We start from the raw sequence: 21,063 nt of genomic DNA on the forward strand, positions 1-21,063 counted from the left end.
GGGAGTACCGGCTGGTCGCGTTCTCATGGAGGACGCAGGTCTCGATGGCAGTCGCTAGGGTGAGGCGCTTTATTTTAAGGAGCTGCTGGCGTAGGGTGTCCGCGATGACCCCAAAAACTATCTGATCCCGTATCATGGAGTCGGAGGTGGCCTCATAGTCGCAGGACTGCGCAAGGATACGGAGGTGTGTCAAGTAAGATTGGAAAGGCTCATCCTTACCCTGTAGGCGCTGCTGGAAGAGTTACCCCTCGAAGCTCTCATTGACTTCCACGCTGAAGTGTTCCTCGAACTTCAGAAGCACCGTCTTATATTTTGTCTTGTCCTCGCCTTCCGCGAATTCCAGGGAGTTATAGATGTGGATGGCCTGTTCACTGCCGTGGAGAGGAGGAGGGCGATCTTCCTGGTGTCCGATGCATTCTCCCTGTCTGTGGCTTCTAGGAAGAGCTGGAAGCGCTGTTTAAACAGCTTCCAGTTTACGCCGAGGTTACCAGCGATTCGGAGTGGCTGCGGCGGGCTGATGTTTTCCATGGAGCAGGATGGTGGATTTCTGAAAGGGTGCAGGTAGGTCTCACAGTCGCTGGTTTGCGTCCACTACTGGTATCATGTCGTGTTGGGTGTTCTGACGCACAAATGATCCAACACGGCTGTAGGTGGTACAAGTCTGTTTTATTGTCTTAACAATGACAACTACTAACTGCTGGCTTGGGAACGTGCTTTACCAGCTAACCTGTGGACCCAGCCCTATCACTATCTTAGTGAGGCACTCAGCACATGGTCTATGTCTGAGTGGCGCGCTGTGAGCTCTGTGTTCTGAGCTATCGCCTGATAAAATGAGCGGGAACTGTGGTGTTCCCTGTTTTATAGTGCGTGTGCTCTCACTGGTGATTGGCTGCGATGTTGTGTGTGTGCTGGTTGGTCCAACTACCTGTCCATCAGTGTGTGTGTGATTGCACCATGATATGCTGATGTGGATATCATGACAGATCAGAGTGAACTCGAAAAACGATTTGGTGTCTGATCATGGAGTCAGTGATATCACCGAAGTTGCAGGATTGCGCTAGCAGTCTAAAGTTAGTTAAATATGAGTTGAAGGATTCGTCTTTACCTTGCAATCGCTGCTTGAATATGTAGCGCTCGAAGATTGTGTTCGTGTCCACCTCACAGTGGCTGTCAAACTTGTCCAGGATGGTCTGAAACTTTGTCTTGTCCTGGTCTTCGGCGAAGTGTAAAGAGTTGAATATTTCCAAGGCGTGATCACCCGCTGTGGTGAGGAAAAGAGCTATCTTCCGTGCATCAAACACACCATTGAGGTCTGATGCTTTGACATAAAGCTGAAATTTCTGCTTGAATGTCCGCCAGTTGGCACTGAGATTGCCGGAGATCCTGAGCTGGTGAGGAGTCCCTGCTCCACTGAGAGAGTGCCTGAAGGCACAGCTCAAGGTGGATAAAGGTGTGCATATTAGGTGGATTGGCCATGCTAAATTGCCCCTTCATCGAACATAGAACATTGAAAGTAGAACATACAGTGCAGAAGGAGGCCATTTGGCCAAAGGTTAGGTGGGGTGACAAGGAAAGGGTGGGGGAGTGGGCCTGGGCTAGGGTGCTCTTTCAGAGTGTTACTGCAGACTTGATGGACTGAATGACTGCCTTCTGCACTGTAGGGATTCTATGGATTCTATTCTATTACTATCCCTCCAAGGAACAAGGGGATCTTGACGTGTTTGTCCATCGATCTCTGAAGGCAGAAGGGCATGTTAATAGGGTGGTGAAAAAGGCATATGGGACACTTGCATTTATCAAACAAGGCATAGATTACAAAAGCAAAGAGGTCCTGTTGGAGTTGTATAGAATTTTGGTGAGGCCACAGCTGGAGTGCTGTGTTCAGTTCTAGTCGCCACAATATAGGAAGGATATGATTGCATTGAAGGGGGTGCAGAGGCGATTCACCAGGATGTTGCCTGAGATGGAACATTTAAGTTATGAAGTGAGGTTGGATAGGCTTGGGTTGTTTTTGCTGGAGCAGAGAAGATTGAGGGGCGACCTGATCGAGGTGCACAGGATTATGAGGGGCATGGACTGGGTGGATAGGGAGCAGCTGTTCTCCTTAGTTGAAGGGTCAGTTATGAGGGCGCACAAGTTCAAGGTCAGGGGCAGGAGGTTTCGGGAGGATTTGAGGAAAAACGTTTCTCCCCAGAGGGTGGAGACGGTCTGCAATGCACTGCCTGGGAGGGTGATAGAGGAAAGTTACCTCACATCCTTTAACAAGTACGTGGATGAGCACTTGGCAATTCTTAATGTTCAAGGCCATGGACCAAGTGCTGGCAAATGGGATTAGATAGCAGGCCAGGTGTTTTTCACGCATTGGTGCAGACCCGATGTGTCAAAGGGCTTCTTCTGTGCTGTATTTTTCTGTGATTCTGCATCCTTGAAAGTTCCTTTACTCCAGTCGGGAGTTCTCTCTCATTCCTTTATCTATATGTCGGGCGCTGGCATCGATACCAGCAGAGGGCACTGTTGGCCCTTAGTCTTTCATCTGATGATGCTTTCAAGCTTCTCACTGTCCCCTTTCCTCCATTGTGGCATTTGGGCTTAATCAAGTGAAGTTGCAGACATTATTCATACGCTAATCTTGGTTAATTGCTGACTGTCATCCCCGAGTTCAACTACTATCCTCACCAGTGCTCACTGTACCACAAGCTTCAACATGAATTACAAACAGTCTGCTACACGTCCCGAGAAAGTCTCGAAGCAAATATTTCTTGCACCACTGATTTTATTTTAATGCATGAAAGAAAGAGTTCCGAAAGCTCAGCAATTTAAGAATATTGGCGCCCTGCAGGATATATCTCATTATGGTGTTGACAATATGGCATGAGCCCGAGAGACCGGTATTCCTTCCCCCAGATGATCCAGCTCCTGGTTGATGCTCCTCCCCGTCGCAGGATTCAGCAGAGAAAGACTTGAACCTGATCCTGCCTCGAACATGCATTGATGCAGTTCATTTAATTGTAGCCCATGCAAGACTGGACATTGGGTAAACACTGCTCAACGGCACAGAGTGAGTGGAGGGGTTGAGAGAAGTGAGGAAGAGATCGATGTGCGTCTGCGATTGATGGATCAAGGATAGCTCCTTGAGGGGACTTGAGGTAACAGTGCGGGGGTGGGGGGTGGAAAGACATTAATTGCTGAAAATACTTTTTTTTAACGATTGAATAAATAAGAATGAAACCAAGAAAGTATGTGGTTGACTGATGCCAAGCTTCTTAATGTTTTCCAATATCATGCTCTGTGCGTTTAATGGTTCCAATTCTATTCAGAATATTACGCAATGTTTTACAGCATGTGCTTTTGAGAAAAGGTACAAGTGGATGTCAGGCAGTGTTCCAGTCATTACGTTACATTCCTCTGCATTCTCTTAATTTTTCCGACGCAACATTTTTTAAAGCTTTTCGTTCCAGTGGAAGTAAGTTTTATTTGCTATTGTTTTCACACCAAGCTGTAAATTCAGGGAATCAAAACATTTTGAATAATTTGAACTCCCCAAGCTTCGGTTCGCCTTCACTTTTTCAACAGCAGAATGCTTGCGTTGGGCCGAGGACTGAGATCCTATTAAATGCTGCTATTCTCTCCCTGTACGATCATGGGCTGGATTCTCGGCCCCGCCGCACCACTTTTCTGCCCCGCCCTGCCGGCGGGATTCTCTGTTACGCCGGCCGGTCAATGGGGTTTCCCATTGTGGGGCAGCCCCACGCTGTCGGGGAACCCCCAGGCACCGGCAAAATGGAGAATCACGTCAGCAGGGAATCCCACCCCCCATGTTTTCTTGTTGTGATCCAGCAAGTATAACAAGGTTGTTTTGTCTTTGTTTAAGCAGCTTGAGCCTTCTACTAGAGAATTGATTCTGATGTGAAGGGGTGTTGTATCACTATTGTACCTCACGGTGATCTAACTCTTTATTTGATCTCTTATAGTCCAAGATGAGGGTGATGCAGAATCATGATAGATGCCAGGCCATTAGATAACCAGTAAGAGAGGAATTTTATAGCTCTGTGGTAGGGCTGTGTCTCATTTTCATTCTTGTTTTTTAATAAAGGCGAATGCAACCTTTATGGAACAAAAAGTAGTGACAAAAATGTAAAGAAACATTAACCACAATTAGGCAACAGTAACCACAATTTAATAGAGACTGATCCCAGAATCCTCCTCCTGCAGTCACCATGGTCTGAGAGGACATTGGCAATCATGGACCTCCATTGGATAACACAAAGTGCAGCAGTGCATCACCAATGCCTTCACGGTATGGCCAATTAGCCAACATTCCTACCCTTACCACCTAACGTTAAGCGTGTTGGAAAGACTTACAGCCTGGTCATGTTATGAACACACGTTCCATGCTCATTGAGCCCCGAAGTGGGACTTGGGCCCAGAGTTTCTGGCTTAGAGGTTACCGAGTGCACCACCTTTGCTCCTGGAGATATGGGTTTGAATCCCACCCTGGAAGATAATGAAATTTCAATAAAAATCCAATGATGACGATAAAACAAAAAAATTGTCATTAACACTGGTTCACGCCATTAATTCTGTGAAAGAGTTTTTTTTTTAAATCGAAATACAATGGAAAGGCGTTTAGCAATTCCAGGACATATAAGGAAAGGTGTAAAATTAGGGCAAAATGTAAAGAACATTTGGGAAAGCTACAGAGATATTATACATGGGAAATAACATGGAAAAAACTCAAAATGCATGAGAGGCTTTAAAAATAAAAAAATGACAAATGCATTTAAGCAGTAAGATATAGAACCTTAGTTAGGCCACACTTGGAGTACAGTGTTCAATTCTGGTTGCCACACTACCAGAAGGATGTGGAGGCTTTAGAGAGGGTGCATAAGAGATTTCCCAGGATGTTGCCTGGTATGGAGGGCATTAGCTATGAGGAGAGGTTGAATAAACTTGGTTTGTTCTCACTGGAACAAAGGAGGTTGAGGGGGGACCTGATAGAGGTCTACAAAATTATGAGGGGCATAGACAGAGTGGATCGTCAGAGACTTTTTCCCAGGGTAGAGGGGTCAATTACTAGGGGGCATAGGTTTAAGGTGCGAGGGGCAAGGTTTAGAGGAGATGTCCGAGGCAAGTTTTTTACTCAGAGGGTTGTGGGTGCCTGGAACTCGCTGCCGGAGGAGGTGGTGGAAGCAGGGATGATAGTGGCGTTTAAGGGGCATCTTGACAACTACATGAATAGGATGGGAATAGGGGGATACGGACCCAGGGAGTGTAGAAGATTTTAGTTTAGTCGGGCAGCATGGTCGGCGCAGGCTTGGAGGGCCGAAGGGCCTGTTCCTCTGGAGGGCCAAAGGGCCTGTTCCTGTGTTGTACATTTCTTTGTTCTTTATTCTTTGTATAATAAGTAAGACCCATTGAGTGACCTGTTGAGTGATTAAGGAGGCAAACGAATATTGGAAAGTGAGATGATATTAAATACATATTTTTGTACCAGTGCTGTGTTCTAATAAAGAACAAAGAACAAAGAAGAATACAGCACAGGAACAGGCCCTTTGGCCTGATGACCAAGGACTTGGAACAACAATATGAGCTTGTGCTCTGCCAACCCTCCCGTCACGTGACCCTTTCAGTAGCCGCATCACACAGTCTACAACTTTTAAGCACTTTTCATAGATAAGTTGGATACTGCAATTATAGAGCCATCAGGGCTGGATGTGCGCCAGTTATTTTTCAGAGAATCTATGGACAGGGGTGGGCCATTAAACTCTTGGAACCCATTTCATCTTTAAACTCCTTAATGGCTGACCTCCACCTTAAATCCATTTACCCACCTTTGAACCATATATTCCGTGATATAATTTTTTCACATAAATCTGCCAGGGTTCATCTTGAAAAAAAATTGCTTGATGATTTTTAAAAGGTTGCTTGCGAAGAAAATGGACAGGCCCTGTAATCTTTCTGCGATGACTTTAATCTGAATCTAAGTGCAATCATTTCCTGCCATTTGAAACCTTTAAATACCAGGTGAAAAGATGCTTTGTGTGACCTATGGCATAAGAGCACATCTCGGACAGCAACCTCTACATTTTTCACTCAGCCACACATCTGCTGTTGCCTGATGCTGCTGTCCCACTTTTGAATGCTGCCAAGCTCGCTTTTACTTTTCAGTAAATTTTAGCCCAACAGGTAATGTACTGAATGCCACGGATGTGGTTCATGCAGATATAGAACCGGAACAAGATACTCCCGGCAAAGTTCACATGTGAATGAGTGGAGAAACAATTGAGGAAAGCAAGAGATCGTGGATTAGAAAGAATTTCAGAGATGGTGGGGTGTGAATTTGGGGAGTGGTGTGGTGGTGTTGCAAAGGGTTTATGTGTATCAACAAGATCAAAAATCGTGGAATAGATATTGACATTTTCAGATGTCAGTGCTGTAAATTGGAGTAGAGTTGGACTTACAGAACATAATGAGGATTGTGAACGAACAATGTTGAGGAATGTGGAGGTGTGTTAGCACGCAAGATAGAAAGCTAACAATTACAGCTCAGGGTATAAACAAGTTAAATCGTATATTTTGGAAGTAAGAAAAGGGTTAAGAACATCCTCATTATATGGCAAGGTTTTAAATGGAGCAGTTAAGCAAAGTGACCTTGATGTCCAGATGTATAGGTCATTAAAAAAGACAGTGCAAGATAATAAATCCATAAAAAAGGTCAATTGAATCCTTGGTTTTATAACCGGAGGCATAGAATACAAAAGCAATGAGGCAATATTAAATTTATGCATGACATTAAGTAATCGGAATACAATTGGAACATTATACATGGGCCACGATTTAGCGACCTCGTTAACCGTTGGCGCAAATCTCGCAATGGCCGCTAAATCTCCGAAGACGTGATCAGACATAGAAACAGAAATTAGGAGAGAGAAATAAAGGTTGGGTTAAGAGAGAGGAAAGCGGGGAGCACGGTGGCGCAGTGGTTAGCACTGCTGCCTCACGGCGCCGAGGTCCCAGGTTCGATCCCAGCTCAGGTGCACATTCTCCCCATGTCTGCGTGAGTCTCTCCCCCACAACCCAAAGATGTGCAGGATAGGTAGATTGACCATGCTAAATTACCCCTTTTTGGGTACTTTAAATTTTGAAAAATTGCAAAAGAAGCCAAGCTCTTAATGAACGTCTTAACTATTGTAATTTGCATCATGATCAACGTGGGCGCGTTTGTTAGCATTTCCTCCTCCTGCCCTTACATGTATTGCCGGTGTGGGCAAGCCTTTTTTTCCTTCAAGGAAACAGAAAATGCTGGAAAAACTCAGCAGGTCTGGCAACATCTGTGGAGGGAGAAACAGAGTTAACGATTCAAGTCTGTATGATTCTCCTTCAGAGATATAGGGAGGGACAAATGTGATGGAGTAAATATTGTACAAGAGGCGGTGGAGTAGCTGGAGCAAAGCAGAAAGTCAGTGATAGCTGGGAGAGGTTGCAAAACAGTTGTGTGGGGCAAGAGACAGAGGAAGCGTCAATGGCATTTATTTCTGCGTTGCCCAGCTCTGTTCCAATCTGATTTGGCCAGTAGAAATCCAACCCCTTAATTATGATCTTGCGTTTACTTCTTGTTGCTCTGTTGCTCTTCCATATTTTTGTTCTTGCTTCTCTTTAATTAATATTGGTGAAACAATTCATCACACTGCTGTTGGCAGAAACTTGCTTTCTATCAATTAAGCACTCTGTTTTTCTGCAAATCTTTAAAATGAGACGTTGTGGAGAAGCACTTTGAGCTATCCTATGGCCTAGAAAGTTAGATCTGTTATATTGTGTTCTGTCTTTTTTTAACTAATATGTTGCCTATTTTAACTTTACCTTTCCTAAGATTGAAAGATGTAACACACATCCTCCATATCCTTGCTCTCATTATTCAAGCACGTCTTGTTTTTGAACACCATCCCCTCTCAACCAATTTAGTCAGCCGGGCATTTACTCAGTGTCAGTACATTCCATCAGCTAATCAGACTCGCGGTGACTGGGGCGAATTAGTGATACAGGGTACATTACATTAAAAATATAATTACATTTGTTAATGGCCGCCAGCTGGTTTCACTTGGAGTTTGAAATAGGATTGGAAATTTAAGCCTATGAAAATTGAATTTGACTAGTTTAGGATGCTTTCAATGTTATTTTTCATGTTTCTTTGTATAGCTGAAGATGTCACGTGATTGTAGAAAGTTTACATAGAAGCAAATCATTTAGCCCATCAAGACCATCGATATTTTTCTCTGAATGAACGACTTTGACTAAACACTGTCCGACCTATTCTCCATCACCTTTAATATTCATATATTTCAAGTATTTTCTCCCTTTTGAAAGGCTTCCATAATGGTTTGGGGTAGAAAGTTCCACGTGCAAATCATCTAATTCTAGATGCTCCGGTTTCCTCCCACAGTCCAAAGATGTGCAGGTTAGGTGGATTGGCCATGATAAATTGCCCTTAGTGTCCAAAATTGCCCATAGTGTTGGGTGGGGTTGCTGGGTTATGGGGATGAGATGGAGGTGTTGACCTTGGGTGGGGTGCTCTTTCCAAGAGCCGGTGCAGACTCGATGGGCCGAATGGCCTCCTTCTGCACTGTAAATTCTATGAAATCTATGAAATCTATGAAATTATCGGGATCAAATGGCTTGTTAAAAAGCCCGATCGACCCTTGATTATTAATTTAAATGTGGCAGATGAGCTGCCAATTTCCAGAGTTGTCTCTCTCCACCACCCCCCCATTCCTCATATTTTCGGGGTTAACTCAGAGGTGGGAGGAAGGTGGTGGGGTGGGCACCCGCCTTATTGTACATGCTCCCCCTCGAAAAATACGCTTAGCAGAGATACATAAATTGCAGCCCCATAGGTTTATTTTCAGCAGCATATTTACTCCTATTTTAGATTAAAAGATGTGCTCAGATTAAAACAGGGAGGATGCACATCTGGTTCAAAGACTGCCCATTGAACCACTGTAGAGCTGGATGTGATTATTTTCTTCACATTTCAAAACAAATTGAGGGCGAGATTCTCCCATCCCGCGGCAGAGTCCACGCCGTTGTAAACGACGTTGTGTTTTACGACGGAATGAACGGGCCGCTGCCAGGACTAATTCTGACCCCTACAGGGGGCCAGCATGGCGCTGGACTGGTTCGCGCCGCTCCAGCTGCCAATCCTGGCGCGAACTGTGCGCCGCGGGATCCGCTCATGCGCAGTGCCCTCCTTCAACGCGCCGGCCCCGACGCAACATGCCGCAGGGCTACAGGGGCTGACGCGTAGGAAAGGAGGCCCCCACCCAAAGAGGCCGGCCCGCCGATCAGTGGGCCCCGATTGCGGGCCAGGCTACATCGGAGGCCCCTCCAGGGGTCGGAGGCCCCCTCCCCTCCCACAGGCCGCTACCCGAAACCTCAACGCCGAAGTCCCGCCGGCTCAGAGCAGGTTAGAACGGCACCGGCGGGACTCCGTTTTTTTCTTACGGCCGTTCGGCCCACCCGGGCCAGAGAATCACAGGGGGGGGGGGGGGGGCACGTAGAGCGACCCGCGACCGGCGTCACGCCAACCACGCTGGCGCCAATGGCGCCGATTCTCCGCTCTACAGAGAATCGCGTGCCGGCGTCGGGGCGGCGTGACCCGGTCGCGGGGATTCTCCAGCCCGGCCCATGGCTGGGAGAATCCCGCCCTGGATCTGCACAACTCAGTTTCTACTTTGCTTACTTCATGTTCCATGGTGCGAAAGTCATGAAGGTAATTGTGTGCTATAAAGGAACCCCTACTTACCTTGAAGCAGGAACAGTTACTGATTGGAGTTACAAGAGATTATGTACTCATTCCACAGAGATCTATTTATCCTGAAACATATTGTAACCTCACAATTTTAGTACTAAATCGCCCATCTCATAACAATACGAATAGCATTCAAGGCGAGGCAGTGGTATTGTCGCTGGACTAGTAATTCAGAGATCCAGAGTAATAATGCTCTGGGGACCAGGGTTCGAATCCCACCACAGCAGATGGTAAAATTTGAATTCAATAAAAATCTGTCATTAAAAGTCTAATGATGACCGTGAAACCATTGTTGATTGTCGTAAAAACCCATCTGGTTCACGAATGTCCTTTAGGGAAGGAAATCTGTCATCCTTACCTGGTCTGGCCTCCATGTGACACCAGATCCACATCAATGTGGTTCACTCTTTAAATGCCCTCATTTTACTTATTTTTACGATACCAGTGCTGGGAAGTGGGATTAGTGTAGATTTCGAGTCGTTTTTTGTTGGGCTCGATGGGCCGAAGCGCCTATTCTGTACTATATGATTCTATGACACGTAGGGATAATTTATTTTTGCATTGTTGATCGGCACTTTTTTATTCAGCAATAGAGCTGAGTTGGGCAGCACGGTAGCACAGTAGTTAACGCCAGGCTCCCAGGTTCGATTCCTGGCTGGGTCACTGTCTGTGCGGAGTCTGCACGTTCTCCCCGTGTCTGCATGGGTTTCCTCCGGGTGCTCCGGTTTCCTCCCACAGTCCAAAAGATGTGAAGGCCAGGTGGATAGACCATGATAAATTGTCCTTAGTGTCCAAAAGGTTTGGGAGGGATTGTTGGGTTGTGGTGAAGGGGTGGAGGTGGGGGCTTGGGTGGGTCAGTGCGGGCTTGATGGGGCGAGTTCCTCCTTCTGCACTGTATGTTCGATGTAATAGAGCTGTACAATCTTTAAAATGACCCAATTAAACCGTTTTAACTGAAGGTGATACAGTATATATAATATATATATAAACTGCAGCAAATAAAGACTGCCTTGAAGGAGGAACAATTGTTCATCATTCAGAAATAAAAAGTGACAGTTTTGCAGAATGAGATCTGTGTTTGCCAAAGTCAGGACAAGTCTGCATGACCTCTTGCTGTGCAGGCTTTCAAATGTCAGTTGAAAGGAATTCAGGACCGGCATGTTCCTGTGAGGAAGAAGGTTAAATATGGCAAATTTCGCAATCCTTGGATGACGAGGGATATTGTAGGCCTCGTCAAAAAGAAAAAGGAGGCATTTGTCAGGGCTAGAAGGCTGGGAACAGACGAAGCCTGCGTGGAATATAAGGAAAGTAGGAATTAACTTAAGCAAGGAGTCAGGAGGGCTAAAAGGGGTCACGAAAAGTCATTGGCAAACAGGGTTAAGGAAAATCCCAAGGCTTTTTACACGTACATAAAAAGCAAGAGGGTAGTGAGGGAAAGGGTTGGCCCACTGAAGGACAGGGGAGGGAATCTATGTGTGGAGCCAGAGGAAATGGGTGAGGTACTAAATGAATAATTTGCATCCGTATTCACCAAAGAGAAGGATTTGGTGGATGTTGAGTCTGGTGAAGGTGTGTAGATAGCCTGGGTCACATTGAGCTCCAAAAAGATGAGGGGCGTCATTCTCCGCCGGCGGGAGTCTCCGTTTTGCCGGCGCCCGGGGGTTTCCCGACGGCGTGGGGCTGCCCCACAATGGGAAACCCCATTGACCGGCCGGTGTTACGGAGACTCCCGTCGGCCGGTCGGGGCAGAAATGTGGCGGGGCGGGTAGGAGAATTTCGCCCGAGGTGTTAGGCGTCTTGAAAAATATTAAGGTGGATAAGTCCCCAGGGCCTGATGGGATCTACCCAAGAATACTGAAGGAGGCAAGAGAGGAAATTGCTGAGGCCTTGACAGAAATCTTTGGATCCTCACTGTTTTCAGGTGATGTCCCGGAGGACTGGAGAATAGCCAATGTTGTTCCTCTGTTTAAGAAGGGTAGCAAGGATAATCCCGGGAACTACAGGCCGGTGAGTCTTACGTCAGAGGTCGGGAAACTACTGGAGAGAATTCTTCGAGACAGGATCTATTCCCATTTGGAAGCAAAGGGTCGTATTAGCGAGAGGCAGCATGGTTTGTGCAGTGGAAGTCGTGTCTCACTAACTTGATAGAGTTTTTCGAGGCGCTCACAAAGATGATTGATGCAGGTAGGGCAGTGGATGTTGTCTATATGGACTTCAGTAAGGCCTTTGACAAGGTCCCACATGGCAGATTGGTACAAAAGGTGAAGTCACACGGGATCAGGGGTGAGCTGACAAGGTGGATACAGAACTGGCTAAGTCATAGAAGGCAGAGAGTAGCAATGGAAGGGTGCTTTTCTAATTGGAGGGCTGCGACTAGTGATGTTCCACAGGGATCAGTGCTGGGAACTTTGCTGTTCATAGTAATGTATATAAATGATTTGGAGGAAAATATAACTGGTCTTATTAGTAAGTTTGTGGACGACACAAAGGTTGGTGGAATTGTGGATAGCGATGAGGACTGTCAGAGGATACAGCAGGATTTAGATTGTTTGGAGACTTGGGCGGCGAGATGGAAGATGGAGTTTAATCCGGACAAATGTGAGGTAATGCATTTTGGAAGGTCTAATACAGGTAGGGAATATACAGTGAATGGTAGAACCCTCAAGAGTATTGACAGTCAGAGGGATCTTGGTGTACAGGTCCACAGGTCACTGAAAGGGGCAACACAGGTGGAGAAGGTAGTCAAGAAGGCATATGGCATGCTTGCCTTTATTGGCTGGGGCACTGAGTATATAAATTGGCAAGTCATGTTGCAGCTGTAGAGAACCTTAGTTAGGCCACACTTGGAGTATAGTGTTCAATTCTGGTTGCCACACTACCAGAAGGATGTGGAGGCTTTAGAGAGGGTGCTGAAGAGATTTACCAGGATCTCGCCGGGTATGGAGGGCATTAGCTGTGAGGAGAGGTTGAATAAACTTGGTTTGTTCTCACTGGAACGAAGGAGGTTGAGGGGCGACCTGACAGAGTTCTACAAAATTATGTGGGGCATACACAGAGTGGATAGTCAGAGACTTTTTCCCAGGGTAGAGGGGTCAATTATTAGGGGGCATAGGTTTAAGGTGCAAGGGGCAAGGTTTAGAGTAGATGTACGAGGCAAGTTTTTTACACAGAGGGTAGTGGGTGCCTGGAACTCGCTGCTGGAGGAGGTGGTGGAAGCAGGGACGATAGTGACGTTTAAGGGGCATCTTGACAAATACATGAATAGGATGGGAATAGAGGGATACGGACCCCGGAAGTGTAGAAAATGTTAGTTTAGACGGGCAGTATTGTCGGCGCAGGCTTGGAGGGCCGAAGGGTCTGTTCCTATGCTGTACTTTTCTTTGTTCTTTTATGTATATTTTTTGTCTTGTTTATTGGAGTGTCTTCGTTCAATGGATTCATACTTATGTTGATATGATGGTGATATGTAACATGTTGTAACAGTGGCATTAGCAGTCACTGTACCAGCCTCCCCAAACAGGTGCCGGAATGTGGTGACTAGGGGCTTTTCACAGTAACTTCATTTGAAGCCTGCTTGTGACAATAAGCGATTTTCATTTCTTGTTCAAGTGACTCTGAAGGGCAGATGGCTTGGTCTGTACAGGAGAGATTTACCGAGTAGCTCATCATGTACATGGTGTGGATAAAATAGTTTTGAAACAATCAATTTGAGCCTGGCCTGAGTCACTCCTGAATGGAGGGAAACTTTCCCACTATAAATTAGGCCATGAGACTAACCATAAAACAGCCCAGCAGCAACGTTGACACCAATCTAACAATGATTTGCAGCCATTGACAGAACATCCACAACGAGAAATTTGAAGAAGAATTCTTCAAAGGAAGAACCAAGACTTACCCCGGTGAGAGGCACCCTGAAAATCAGCAGCGATGCCAGCGTCAGTCGAGCACTCACTGTCCCATCCTTGGCCATTTGAAAACCAAGAAAGTCCACAGAGAGGCCAGTATTGAGATCTGTGGGGGGGAATATTTGAGCAACGTCGGGCTTGCATTTCAAAGAGCAGAAGCGCTGGGTTTGTTCATTCCTCTAAACAGCAGGGCCTGTCACTAACAATGACCTCCTGAAACATGATCTAAGGAAATCCATCAAAGATGCCAAAAGACAGTACCGGACCAAACCCGAGTCCCAGGCTCGCCGCACAGACCCCCGCTGACTATGGCAAGGTCTGCAAGACATAACAGGCTACAAGATGAGGGCATGTAAAATTGCTGGCTCCAATGCACCCTCCCTGATGAACTCAATGCATTCTATGCACGCTTTGAACAAGAGGTCATCGAGAGCAAGCCCTCCACCCCAGAAGCCGCGGATGAACTTGTATCTGAGATCACCACTGCAGACGTCAGAGCAGCCTTCTCGAAGGTCACCCCGCGGAAAGCCACTGTCCCGGATGGGGTACCCGGACGGGCACTCAGGTCTTGCGTGGGTCAGCTGGCGGGGGTATTCGCAGACATCTTCTACCTCTCTTTACAACAATCCAAGGTCCCTATCTGCTTCAAGAAGACGACCATCATCCCTGTACAAAAAAAAGCCAAGCAGCGTGCCTTAATGACTATTGTCTAGTGGCTCTGACATCCATCATCATGAAATGCTTCAAAAGGTTAGTCATGGCACGAATCAACTCCAGCCTCCCGGATTGCCTTGATCCACTACAGTTCGCCTACCGCTGCAACAGGTCCACAGCAGACGCCATCTCCATGGCCCTGCACTCTACCCTGGAACACCTAGATAACAAAGACACCTATGTCAGACTCCTATTTATCGACTACAGCTCAGCCTTCAACACCATTATTCCTACGAAACTCATCTCCAAACTCCGTGGCCTTGGCCTCGGCTCCTCCCTCTGCGACTGGATCCTGAACTTTCTAACCCACAGGCCACAATCAGTAAAGATAGGCAACAACACCTCCTCCACGATCATCCTCAACACCAGCGCCCCACAAGGCTTGTCCCCAGCTCCCTACTATACTCCTTATACACCTATGACTGCATGGCCAAATTCCCCTCCAACTCAATTTGCTAATGACATCATAGTAGTGGGTCGGATTTCAAACAATGACGAGACAGAATACAGGAATGAAATAGAGAATCTGGTGAACTGGTGCGACGACAATAATCTCTCCCTCAATGTCATCAAAACGAAGGAGATTGTCCAAAACAAGGAAGGCAAGACTGCCCAGCAGCGTATACGGAGAATGCTTTCAATGTGGAAAGACAACGGCCGGGATTCTCCGATCCCGCATGGGGTTGGAGAATCGCCCGGGGGGGGGGGGGGTTGGAATCGTGCCACACTGTTCCGACGCCGGGTCGCCATTCTCCAGCGGAAAAGCAGCAGCAATCGCACCCGTTTGTCGGGGGCCGTGGAAAGCGGCCTCCGCAGCGATTCTCCGTGCTCGACGGGCCGAGTGCCTGCCGAGATCCGCCGCCGTGGGTTACGTATGGTCCCACCCAGTGGGACCTCGGAGCTCTGGTTGTGGGGGCGGTCCTGGTGGGGGGGGGGGATCCGCCTCCGGGGGGGACCTCCATGGTGGCCAGGCCCGTGATCGGGGCCTACTGATCGGCAGACGGGCTAATTCCGGGGGGGGGGACCTAAATTTCTCCGCGCCGGGCCCCTGTAGGGCTCCGCCATATTGCCCGGGGTCTGGCGCGGAGATGGCAACACATGAGCATGCGCAGACCCGCACCAACCCTGTCGCGACGGCTTTCGAGCGCACAGCACTCTGGCGCCGAACTAGCTCCCGAAGAAGGGGTGAATGCCTGGGCCTGGAGGCCCATTGACGCCGGCGTCAGCACTCTTCAAGAACTCTTCAAGAAGTTCCATAAATATAGAAATTTCAAAGGAACAAGGAAAGAGGATCATGAACAAGGATTTTGGTCAGTCGTCACTTTGGTTAAGGCCATTAAAACTGACTTTGAACTTGACAGTGGAGTTGGTGTTACGGTATTGGCTGATCACTTGGAATGGCCGAAAACAATGCACGTTCAATATCAAACAAATTCACCGTAAAATTCCATCCTCACCCGCGGCAGGGATTCTCCAGTGCCGCTGAAAGTGAATGGAGTATTGAGTAGAATGCCAAATATTCCATTCTTACTTGAAGTGGAGCGGCCATGGACAAGATCGGAGAATTCCTCCCTAATTTTCAAGGTCCAGGTAATAAAAATCTTCAAGTAAAAGGATAGACAGTCCCACCTTTTGCCACCAAGGATGACAGTTTACAGAGGCCCCCAGGACAAAGTATTCCCATATAATGATTTCCGGCAGGATTCTCTGGCCTCCCAGAGGTCCCACCACTGCCAATGGGATATCTCATTGATTCCACCCCACTCTGCCGGGAAACCTGCGGTGGGGGTACGCCATCAAGCACCGGAGGAAGATCCCACCGGTGTGAAAGTCCGGAGAATTCCAGCCGAAGTGTCATTTCGGGGGGCGGGGAAGGAACGATGCGAATCGCACTGGGACAGTCTCCGTGATTCCCAATGCAATTCTCCCAAACTTCCTCATTTCTTTGGAGCTTGGGAAGATTATCACTGAATTCCCCCATATTTTTCCTTTTGGAGTGTGGTCCTAAAGACTCCGGCTCCTCAGACATCGGGGCACCCTTGGGAGCTCCGATCTCCAGAGAACCCCACAGCCATCCTCCTCCTACCCACGGGCAGAGATTCCACTCGCAGGCATCAGGCACTCCTGTCCCACCATCGCTGGGATAAGCAGCCCCATCCTCCAAATGACTGGCACCCCGATATGGGGTTGCCGAAGACCCCATCTACATACCGCCTCTTTATGCACATCCCTTCTTTCCCACGCTCTTCAGGCTCCCACCTCAAAGCCCCCCATTTAATGGCCATACCCCTCTCGGGCCCCACTCCTTGGCAGTGCCCCCTGGAACTGCCCCCTGGCAGCCTGAAACCCAGGAAGTGTCCCTTGGAACCAAGGCAGTGCCAACCCGGCACCCAGACAATTCAAACCTTGCACTGTCAGGGTGCCAGCTGTGTCCCCAATCACCGGGGGCTCCACTGAACTCTGAGCCCCCCCCTGGTGTGCTCATCATGTCTGGTCTCCTCCGTCCATGGAGATCAGCAATGATTCCTGCCTGCTCAGGCTGCGCTAGCGGGCATGGAGAATCCTGGGAGCCAGGAGATTGCGGTTTCAAATGGGCTAGGCATATTTAAATGAGTTTGCATCGGGTGTTGTGGGCCAGGAGCATCACGCTCCAATCGACGCACCCAGTTTTGGGGCTCTGTCACTATCCTCCAGGAATAGTGAGAGGTGCACCGGGCGCAACACGGCCGGGAAATCGCCACCTCTATATCTTGCCCAATCAAAGCTGAGCTTAAGTGCATACACAATACTGGGCATTCCGAAAAAAAATTGGACAAAGTCCGACATCAAGATAACAGGACAGAATTACATCAAGAATTCTCTCCGCTCTTTCAGGGCATTGGTAGCTCATGCATGCAGAGCATGTTACGTTGCTTCCAGGTGCTAAGCCTGTGTATGTCTATACACTCCCAGGTGGGTACCACCTCCACTGCTTCCGAAGGTTAAGAGGAACTCGTCAAGCGTGTTACATATAGGATGCCATATTCCCCACCAAGGAGCCAAGGAAATGGTGTCCATGTCCAGTAACAGTTTCCAAGATGAATGATTAGCTCAAGCTTTGTGTACACCTTGCACAACTGAACAAAACAGTCCAGAGAGAGATCCATTCTACGGCACCAATGGATGATAACTTGTCAAAACTTACCAACAGCGTCTGCTTCTCTAAACTCAATGCTGATAGCAGGTTTTGGTAAATAACACTCGACCAGGGTTCCAGGCAACTAACAACATTTATTAAACATTCAGACAGTTCTGTTTTAGCCACCTTCCCTTTGGACATCATCAATTCTGGAGATACGATGTAAAAATACCAGATGGAAAAAAGGGAGTAATTTGTCACATGGATAAAATGCTTGTCCATAGAGCTACACGACCGGAGCATGACCACAGTGTCTGAACTCCTCAAAGCTTTACAAGAGGTAAGCCTCATCCTGAGTGAAGAATATGATTTTCTGGAAACCACTGTTAAGGTCTTGGGACCATAAGGGCTTCCTGGTGGACCTTCAACGTCAAAAACTCAGTGAGTTCCCATGACCAAAATGTATTACTGATGTCCAGAAGTTCTTCAGAATGATAATCGGGTTGGTAAAATAATTCTGAATTTAGCTACAATTACTGAACGTTTTAGAGCTTTTGTTTTTTTGCGAATAGGCCAAGAGTGGTTTGGGGGCACTGAGCAAACTGAAGCATTTCAGAAAATAAAGAAAGGCTCATCTCTTCAGACAAGCTGGCACATTATAATCCCAGGTTGCCCACGATGGTGGCCACGAAAGAGTTCTCAACAAGAGTTATACTCATCAAGAACTAGAAGGATACTGACAGAAGATTCACTTCCAGGACATTGACAGAATTGGAGTAACACTCTGCGACTGTAAAGAAAGAAGCCTTTGCAGTAACCTGGGCATCAGAGATTCTTAGATTATTGGTGGCGTTAACACTTCAATTTTAGACAGACGGTAAATCACTTCTCACCCTCTTGAATTCCATAGAGATCGTCAAAATGCCTCTACACATGCAATGTTGGGAGATGTAAAATGAAGCAGTACCAGTAAGCAGCTGTGTACGTGCCAGGGAAAATGTAGGTCACAGCTTTCGCACTATCCAGAGCTATGGTTGATCATGCTGTCACCCAAGAGTTGGTGCTGGTTTCAACGGTGGCAGCATTCTAACCAGTCCATCATCAATTCCCGACCAGCCTTTGAGAGAAAGAAAAACTACATGGGGCGCGATTCTCCACTCCCACGCCGGTTGGGAGAATCGCCTGGGCCACCAACATTTCCGGGGACGCCGGTCCGGTCCAAGCGGCGGGAACGGGCCGGTCGGGTTTTGCGGGCCGCAGGCCGGAGAATCGTAGGAGACACCCAAAATGGCGATTCTCCGGCACCCCCGCTATTCTGAGGCCCGGTTGGGCCGAGCGGCCATGCCAAAACGGCGGGTTCCCCCCGGCGCCATCCACACCTGGTCGCTTCAGTCGTGGGCGGTGCGTGAACGCTGGGGGGGCGCCCTGTGGGGGTGCGAGGGGCGATCCTGCACCGGGCTTTACCTGGAATGTGGGGTGGCCCGCGATAGGTGCCCACGGATCGTCGGGCCGTCCTCTCTGAAGGAGGACCTCCTTCCTTCTGCGGCCCTGCAAGATCCGTCCCACATCTTCTTGCGGGGCGGATTTAGAGAGGACGGCAATCACGCATGCGCAGTTTGGCGCTGGCCAACCCGCGCATGCACGGATGACGCCCATTATGCAGCGCTGGCCGCGTCATCTATGCGGCGCCACTTTTACGCGGGCGACAAGGCCTGGCACGTGTAGATGACGCGGCCCCGATCCTGGCCCATTGTCAGGGCCTGAATCGGTCGCAACCGGGGCCGTTCCGCGCCGTCATGAACCTCGACGGCGTTCACGATGGCGCGGTCACTTCGGCGTGGGAGTGGAGAATCCCGCCCATGGAGTCAGTGTAACAAAGTGAGTGTAACCAGGTGAGGAAATTTTGCCAAGAAGGTTGGTAAAAATATAATCCGAAGGACCAGTTTTTCCAAAAGTACACTGAGCAGAGGAACTATTTAACGGTAGTGGATGATCTTCTCGTATTCACCTGGTAATACCCAAAGCTGTGAAGGAAGGGACTCTTCACAGATCCAAAGTGGTAATTTGGGAATAACGAATAGCAAAGTGTAGAGCCCTTGCACAATTAAGGTGGTGGCCAGGCACTTCAGAGGCAATTCACGACTTTGTCTTTGTGGTAGTCTGTATAGAGGTATTACAGTACCTGGTAATGCTGGAACACCATTGGTAGATATTGTATGCTTCCTATTAGTCAAGCTGTATGGTAGCTCCGTCCTGCTAGGCAGGGTATAAGAGCCCATGCCGCCCCAGCAGCCTTCATTCTGTACCTGAGCTGCTGGGGGAAACATCTAGCTTATTAAAGCCTTCAGTTGGACTCCAACCTCGCTTTAGTGGTCATTGATCGTGCGTCAATTTAATAAGCTAGATTTAAAAGGATGGAGCTCCGAATCAAGCCGGAGTGTCTGCAATTCAGCCCAAACGCGGCGAACTCAGCAGCAATCTTCAAGCACTGGCTGGCGTGTTTTAAAGGATATCTCGGGACGGCCGAAAACACACCCACGGGAGAACAGAAAATGCAAGTCCTGCACTCCAGGGTGAGCTCGGAGATTTACGCCCTCATCGAGGAAGCGGAAGACTTCGATGCAGCAATAGAGCTGCTAAAAGGACATTATATTTGCCCGGTAAACCATGCCTACGCCCGACACCTGCTAGCAATGAGGCGACAAATCCCTGGGGAATCGCAGGAAAAATTCTACCGTGTGCTCCTGGTGTTGGGGAGAAACTGCAGCTGCCCGCAGGTTTTGGCGAGCGAACACACAGAACCTTTGGTCCGGGACGCTTTCGTGGCAGGTATGCTGTCCTCCCAAATCCGCCAGCGATTGCTGGAAAAAGACACTCTAGGTCTCAAGGAGGCACGGGCCCTTGCAGGCTCCCGCGCTTACGTTCCCTAGGGCAGCGTGGAACCCCTCCGCAGCCAACCCCGAGACATCCCCCATCCTGCCACAAGCTTGTGCTGCAAGGCGGCCTGGCAACCCTGGGGGGCCCCGCTGCTAATTTTGCAGGCAGGCCATGCACCCCTGCCAGCGCTGCTCGGCCCGCGCGTCCACCTCCAAGGGGTGCGGTAAAAAGAATCATTTTGTGGTGGTATGCCAGGCCCAAGCAGTTGCGGCGGTCTCAGGCGCCTAATGCGGACCGCCATCACAAATCGCTCCACGGTCCCCATGCGGCCAGCGGGCGCCGCCATCTTCCTACTCCAGGGACATGTACGGACCCCGGGTGCCACCATCCTGTCCCACGGACGCCACATTAGATGGATGGGTGCCGCCATTTTGTGCACCCCCAGCTATTTGCGACCAATGGGAGCCGCCATCTTGGATGGACCCCCAGGACCCCAGCTCGGCTGATCGCACACCGCCCGAAGAGAACACTCAACTGCTGCGCTTAGCCTCGGTGACTCTGGATCAGTCCCGGCCTCGAACACTCTCAACTGCTACGACGATCAAATTCATCAACGGGCACGAGACGTCCTGCCTAATCGACTC

At 48.5% G+C, this 21,063-nt stretch overlaps 1 long non-coding RNA gene across 1 annotated transcript in view; it reads left to right on the forward strand.

Moving 5' to 3' along the window:
• Positions 1–2,709: 2,709 nt before the first annotated feature.
• LOC140391374 (uncharacterized) overlaps positions 2,710–21,063 on the forward strand; it is a 203,275-nt gene continuing 184,921 nt past the window's right edge. The window contains exon 1 of the long non-coding RNA XR_011935022.1: positions 2,710–3,146. This is a non-coding gene — a long non-coding RNA (uncharacterized lncRNA). The remainder of the gene's footprint in view (positions 3,147–21,063) is intronic.

The sequence above is a fragment of the Scyliorhinus torazame genome, chromosome 15, assembly GCF_047496885.1.
Source record: "Scyliorhinus torazame isolate Kashiwa2021f chromosome 15, sScyTor2.1, whole genome shotgun sequence".
NCBI classification, from domain to species: Eukaryota; Metazoa; Chordata; class Chondrichthyes; order Carcharhiniformes; family Scyliorhinidae; genus Scyliorhinus; species Scyliorhinus torazame.